This window comes from Corvus brachyrhynchos, unplaced genomic scaffold (genome assembly GCF_000691975.1).
Source record: "Corvus brachyrhynchos isolate BGI_N302 unplaced genomic scaffold, ASM69197v1 scaffold229, whole genome shotgun sequence".
Taxonomy (NCBI): Eukaryota; Metazoa; Chordata; class Aves; order Passeriformes; family Corvidae; genus Corvus; species Corvus brachyrhynchos.
In genome coordinates this window covers 5,190,436-5,196,319 of record NW_008240042.1, presented here as the reverse complement: position 1 = coordinate 5,196,319, position 5,884 = coordinate 5,190,436, and positions in this window count along the sequence as shown.

Sequence of the window (5,884 nt, the reverse complement as noted above, 5' to 3'; positions counted from 1 at the left end):
TGCCTGGCAGCCAATCGCAGCCTCCATACAGGGCACGGACCCACTCCACACTGGATCTCCCATGTCCCGATTGGCCGCTTGGACTTCTGTCCCCATCCAAACAGCCAATTGCAGCCTGCCTTTCCGGCACAGATCCATCATCACCTGTGTGGTTCTCTCACCCTCGATTGGGTGCTCTGCCCTCTGCTGCCCTCCCAGGAAGCCAATTGCAGCCTGTATTTCCAGTACAGACCCATTCCCCACTAGATTCCCCAGCTCACGATTGGCCTCTGAGCCTGCTGTCCCCAGCCAAGCAGCCCATCAGAGCCTGCCTCCTGGTCAAGGATAGTCTCCCTGCTGTCCAGCACGGGGATGAGGCTCAGCGCAGCCTGGCATCAGCTGGGGCCAGCAAGACACACTCCGTCCTTGCCCTGGCACCCCCAGGAAGTGGGAAACATGAACCCCCTCGTCTCCTGAGAGTCAGAAACCTCAAGGAAAGAGGACAAGAAGCCTGCCTCTGTGTTAACATTTGTAATCTTAAATATTTACATGGGACCTCCAGAAATAATGGTGCTTGGCTGGAACATGATAACCACTTTTCTCACAAACCAAATTGTTTGCTTGCTTTTCGTTTTTATGGGAAGGACCTAAACAAATCGAACTTTTTTAACAACAAAACAGCCAAAAAGGAAGAAAGTTGTAGTTTTCTCACTGCCTGAGTGCTGACACAGGCAACATGCCACACTGTCCCAGTGACCAGACCTATTTGGGGAGATGCTAATGCACCCCCAGCTTTGGCTGTAGACAAGAGAGCTGGAAGAGACCAAATGAAGAGCCTCCTGGTCCAGCCCGATGGGAGATCCACTCAGTTTATTATCCTGCTCAGCTTTTTCCTTAACAAGCTCTTAAGTATCCTTGATGATGGAGACCTTGCAAGGCCATCCTTTTAAATGGGATAAGGGAATTGAGTAATCTTATTTGTTAACTTGGACCATGAGTCAGGAAGATGCTCACACATGTTCCTAGCTGAATTGTTAGTTAGACCGGCACAGAAATATGTATTTAAGGTTAAGAATTGCTATTCTGGATGCATTGATGTGCAGTGGAAAATTAGTACCAATAAACATAAGTGCTGTTTTCCCAATAATAAAATCAGGGCCCATTCATTGACACTGCAAAAATAAAGGAAGAATATCGGCTGTGGTCAGGGAAGGGAAATCTTCAATTTTTAACAGATCTGTCTCAACCATTTCCATTTCCAGTAGATGTCTGCAAAGTCATGTTAGAGAACACCTGTCTTTTCCTACGTGGCTGCAGAACAGCCCCACATGTCCAAGTGAATGATGCACAGTCTTCTACAATCATTTACTTAAGAAAAAGTAGATTTCAAAGCAATTAAAAAGCCATTGTGCTTTGGACCTTGCACTTGGCTTGCCAAAATTATTATCCTCAGTGGAGAAAGCCCTTGGAGAATCTGTTGGTCCATCTTTGGCAAAGTCCTTTTTGTAACAGCCTTTCTTCTAGCGTCTGCATGGAGGGGAAAACCAAAAAAAAAAAAAAAAACCCAGAACAAACAAGCAAAACAACAACCAAAAAAAGACCCCCACAAAACCAACCAACCAACCAACCCTATCCCCCAAGAAAACTCAAACCAAACTAGCAAAACCACCAAATCTTTAATACTGCTTCTGCTGGGATGCTCAGAGATATGAGATATGAGATATGAGATACTTCAATATACAATTACCTGTCTGATGATTTCACCATTCACCATACATGCTCCAGGAATGAAACAAAGCCCTACAAGTTGAAATTAGATTTCCTCTATGTCTTTAAGCTCTGTTGTAATGCAGAAGTGAGAATGAAATCAATGTTTAGTCAGTGAGTAAAGAAAAGACAAAAATCCACTAAGCTAAAAGTGTGGTGGTGTGGATTTTTCCCCTCTCATAGCATTCCATATAATGAAGATGGAAAAAACCCGATAAATTGTGTGGGGAGGCAAGGAAGAGCTTCAGAATGCCACCAGCCTGTTGCGCTATTGGTGCTTTTTAAAATCATGTCTCGGGCTTAATGCTGTGAGTCAGCCCAGAAAAACTTAGACACAGAATAGTTGCAGAAGGTTGTGCAGTTGTCTCTAGAGGCAACAGCAAGATTATTCCCCAAAGGATATTTTCCCAGTACTTTGTCCAGCAAAACTTGAAATGTGTCCAGGGATAAGGTTTCCACCAATTCCCTTGAGTGATTACTCCCCAGTCTCATATATCTCACCGTTTGGAAGATTTTCCTGCTGTTCAGCCTACATTTTTGCATTTCTTAATTTCATACTATTATTTGTGGTTATGGCCCAGATTAATCAAAGTACTTCCATGCATGCTTAAATTTAGGTATGTGCTCAAGCGCCACTGAAATCACGTACGTTGGTGTTTTGCAGGGCTGATGGATCTGCACATGTGTTTTAGCACTGTGCTGAACTGTGACCATGCATCATGCAAAATAATTATCCTTCTCTTACATATTTTTAAGCCATTATCCTTCCCTTGCTTAATTATTGATTAGATAAGCTATATATTTAAGCTACTTAATCTCTCCTTGTGTATCAGTCTTTCCAAGAGTCTGATAATTTTTCTTTTTTGGATCTGAATTCCCTGAAACTCTTCCGTGTTTTGTAAGGACGGGTAATGAGGTATTGCAATTTAATGACATATCCCAGGTGTGATTACATAAAGAGCAGTTATTCTGTGCAGTTGGAGGATATAACTTACCTTCACCAGCAACCCCAAAGCACATTGATTTGTTGTGCTGCTCTATCATTTTGTAAGACTCTATAATCTACTCCTATTCTTTTCCATATCCATCACTCTGGCATTCAGGTATTTTTTACTTGCAGAGGCAGACAGCCTTTAGGCCTTGAAATTCAGTGCAGTGTTTTACACTAGGAAACCTGCAACAGAACCAAATCGCAACCTTAGAGGTTTCCAGAATACTTTCTTCCATGGGAAAAAAAAAAAAAATCCATTTCAAGTTGTATTATTTGAATCTGTTCACCCAGGATTTTGGGTTCCCAATCAATTTACTTCTGGAGGATTTGTCACATACCACCCTAGCACTGTGGCGTCTGCATCATTTGTTGCTCATTTTTCTGTTATCTCCCAGGTAGACACGGAGCTTTAATGATAATTTCATTATTTTATAATGGTTTAAAAGTAGGTTTAGTGAATTGTAATTGACTGTGATTCTGATTCTTTTCTCCTTTTTTTTTTTTCTGAAGATGTGTCCTATTTGCTTTCTCTCTTTCTCTCATATTTCCATTAACTTCCATAAACATCTGTCACTGAGCCATTACATTCTGTAATGAATTACCTTATTCTCAAAGATGCACGTCATCTGGGCCAATTCACAGATACACATTTCTGTTTTCAGGACTGTTACCAGTTGCCTACACAAAACATATGATGTTTTCTTTATTTCATGATCAAATATTATGTTTGGTTTTCACCCTTTTTTTCCCAGTCTGAAGAATTGTCATTACAAAACTACATGAATTTTTAAAAACAAATGCTGTGGAATGATACAAATAAACATCACAGACTTCCTGCTATAGATCCAGCAAAACTAAGCTTATCTCTGATAAACACACATTTCCATCATAAAATTCCAACAATTCAAGCTCACCAATTTCTTTAACAACTACTGATAGATAGATAGATAGATAAACAGATAGGTAGATAGATAGATAGATAGATAGATAGATATACAGACAGACAGATAGATGGTAACACTGAATTAGACCTCAACAGACTCCACATTCTGAGTTTTCTTCTTCCTCATCATCATCTCCTCTGCAGTCCTGGTTTAGGAAAGCACTGTGAGATCCCTCCCTGCCAGGAAAGCACCTCATGTTTTTGCATGCTGATTATTCCCACGCTCGTTTTTAGGCACAAACCTCAGTGGGATTGCTTGCACTGGGCTCAAGCAAAATTCCAAAATAAGGAGTAGTTCAAGAGCAGAAATCAGCAACAAAGCTCACACTTAATCTGACATTTGTAGTCTCTTTGTCTTAATTTGTACCTTCCTCTTCATTTTGATACCATTTTTCTAGGTATGAGAATAACCTCAAAAAATAACAAAATACCCCCCTTCCATATTACATAGAAAATGCAACTAACAATGATTTAATTTTGAAAGCATGGGCTGTCGAAAAAATGCTTTCCACTTAAGAGATGGTTTAAGTCACAGCACACTGGCCAACCATAGCAGGTTTGCAGTGCCTTGGCACCAACAGGAGAGAAAAGGAGAGAAAGCGCCATGGGATGTCTGGTCCCTAACCTTTAGCTAACATGTTTCCTTGCACCCTGTTCATGCCCAATGCCTGCTGCAGCAGAAGATAGGTTGTCAGTGTCTCAATGACAGTGTGCTGCTTTCAGCTAGGGTAGAGTTAATTTTGTGCACAGAGGCTGTTATTGGTCTGTGTTTTGGATTTGTGCTGAACACAGTGATGATCATCTAAAGATGGTTTTGTTATTGCTGAGCAGGGCTTGTTCAGAGCCAAGGCCTCTTCTCTTGTGTGGACTGCCACGCCGGCAGGGAGTCTGGGGATGGAGACACAGGAGATTGGGAGGAGACACAGCCAGGCCAGGTGACCCGAACTGACCAAAGGGCTATTCCACACCATGTGGCATCATGCTCAGTATATAAAGTGGGGAGAAGAAGGAGGAAGGAGGGGTTGTTGCAGTGGGGATCCTGCAACACGCATATATCAAACCAGGAGTCCCGTGGAAAGGAAATATATACGGACAGACAGATTCTTGATAGCTGTTTCAGAGAGATGTTTATTTCTCCAGCCGCATGGCCGGAGCTCTGCCGAGGAACTGTTCCAGTCACGGGACCAAGGGTCCTTCTGCCCGCGCAGGGGAACACAAACCAACCAATGGGAACGAGGCTGAGCAGGGGCAGGGAAACCCCGTGTCTGTGCCCTCAGGGCCCCTCTCCCAGGGCTACACGGCGGGGGAGGGACCCCAACATTGGTTCACCATAAATTTAAATTTCTTAGCAACCCCAATATTGGGTCACTCTGGTAATTTCTGGCCACTTTTTCCCAGGCTTCTAGATCTATAATAGAAGCTGGAACATATTAGGGCTGACAGAAGGGAGACAGAACGCTGTGAGCATGCTTTGTGGGGAAACTGAGGCAGGAGAGGGTTTAACTTCTTCCCTCCCCCTTTTCATCCCCCACTCGGCATTGGAAAGGGATTTTTGGGGAAACAGTTGGCAAAAGCATGGTTTTGTGAGGGAAACCATGGATGAAAAAACGGATTGGGAATACACTGGGGGTAATAGGACATAGGGTAAAAGGGAAAGGTGGGATTAGGAAAGGGAGACTGTAGGGGGGACTTACAATGGAGATATTGTCTAACATGACTACGATTTTTTGCATATATACTGCCTTTTACAGGAACACCATCAGGCCCAGTGACCTGCGACGCTTGTAACCCTTTTCTACCTCGTATAATTTTGAATTCCACGACTTCTCCATCTCCCAAGCTTGGGATGCATTTTTCAGGGTTATTCTTTTTAATAGCAGTTCTATGCACGAATATGTCTTGCTGGTTGTCACACCTTGTTATAAAACCATAATTTTGCTTAACATTATACCATTTTACTATCCCTAAGATCTTAGTTACTATGATCTTTTCCTTTTTCCGAGTGGCTGCTGTTTTCTGTCTCGCTGCGTCTGTGCTCTCTCCTTTGGTCGCTCCCGTGTTGGAATTGTCGGGGCTTCTCATGCCTGCGCGCCCTTCCCGGGGTCGCGTTCGGGGCTGCGCGGGCCAGGCCGGGCCGGGCCGCGCCGCTCAGTTCTCCGTGCGTCGCCTCCTCTGCTCTCCGCTTTGCTGCCGATGCCAGGCGC